We start from the raw sequence: 1,691 nt of genomic DNA on the forward strand, positions 1-1,691 counted from the left end.
TGCGAGTCGATGGTCAACTTGCAACTAGGGGTCCTCAACAAACACACACCCCCTAGTTGCGAGTCGATGCTTGACATGCAACTGGAGACCCCGTGACAAAGATACACACACACACACACACATCCTTAGTTGCGAGTCGATGAGCGGGTTGCAACTGGTTATCAACTGTGAGTCGATGAGCGGGTTGCAACTGGTTATCAACTGCGAGTCGATTGTCGGCATGCAATTGGGGACCCTCGACAATTGACACCTAAATAGTCGCGAGTCGATAATTTACACCTAGATAGTTGCACCAAAATACCCAACTGCAAAAAACTAGTGGCGAAATGATGGTGAAAAAACTAGTGGCGAAACACTTACAAAAAAAATTCTAGTATAGAAAAAAAGAATAAAAGAACATAGTGACATAATAAAAATATCCAAAGCACACAAACAAGTCAGGTCGTCTTCTTCTTCAGATTTCGAAACAAATAGTGGCGAAACACTTACAAAAAAATAGTGGCGAAACACTCACAAAAAATTTATAGTATAGAAAAGAAAAGAAAAAAAGAACACAGAGACATAACAAAAATATCCAAAGCACACAGACAGGTCAGGTCGTCTTTTTCTTCAGATTTCGAAACAAATACAAACAGAAAAATGGAAGAACGATGGAGGGAACGGGAGAACACGGGGAGCGGAACAGGCGAAAGGAGAGTGACGACTCAGTGGTTGCTAACGTATCGATTTAATGTACTCCTGGGCTAGACTCCGTATATTCCAAAAAAGCCCATATCAAACAAAGGAGACGTCGGCCCAACAACAAAAAAACAATTCCTCTTCGCTGTAGGCCTCCCGGCCTGAGAAGACAATACAAGGATCGATAGCGATGCGGCAAACACTCGATCAAAATAAAGCAAACAGATTGGACAGCTGGACATTTAGATGTGAGATCATTAAAAAACATCTAGATGTGAATTAGTCATTTTGATTTTTTTTCCCCTAGTTGTTGTATTCTTGGCCGTTGTAGTGTGTCGTAGCGAGAGAATATCACATGAAAACCAAATTTCGATGAAAACCATGTGGAAACAATATTTTGAAGTTTTGTAAAAATCTCAAAAATATACAGCATGTTAAGAGTGTGATGTTGTACTAACATGTCGAATTTCCTAGTTCAAACGCATTACGATTTACGAGGTATGAAAGAACAAAAAGCAGCATTCAACAGTGTCGAACGGTAAATATCACTACTCATTGCTGAATTTGTTATGTTCATGGCTTGTAAGTGGTATCGCGTTTTAACTTGGAATTCCACGTAGCGATAAAACATCACCCGCTTAAAAATGTTGTGTATTTTTTTAAAGAAAAATGAAACATTCAAACGTGATTTTCATGAAGCTTTCGTTCTCTCCGTCGGAGCATCGAACCAACAACGGAGGCGATTTGTTGCGGTAGGTCCGGTGCCTCCTGTGCTAGGGCCGGAGTTATCTCTTGCACTACCGCGTTCGTAGACAACTTTTCCTTTTTTCTTCTGTGGTGCCGCGGCGCGGCAGTTTACGTGACTCATTCATATGCGCCTACTGCCGCACGTATCCATATGCGCCACCTGTTCCCCCGACCGACCGACCGACCGATAAGGGTGAAGGGTTTGGCTTTCGTGTTTTCTCTCCTGTCCGTGCATTGCATGCGCGACGTTCAATTCACCCTGCTTT

The sequence above is a fragment of the Triticum urartu genome, chromosome 5A (genome assembly GCF_056163025.1).
Source record: "Triticum urartu cultivar PI428250 chromosome 5A, HENAU_Tu73, whole genome shotgun sequence".
NCBI lineage: Eukaryota > Viridiplantae > Streptophyta > Magnoliopsida > Poales > Poaceae > Triticum > Triticum urartu.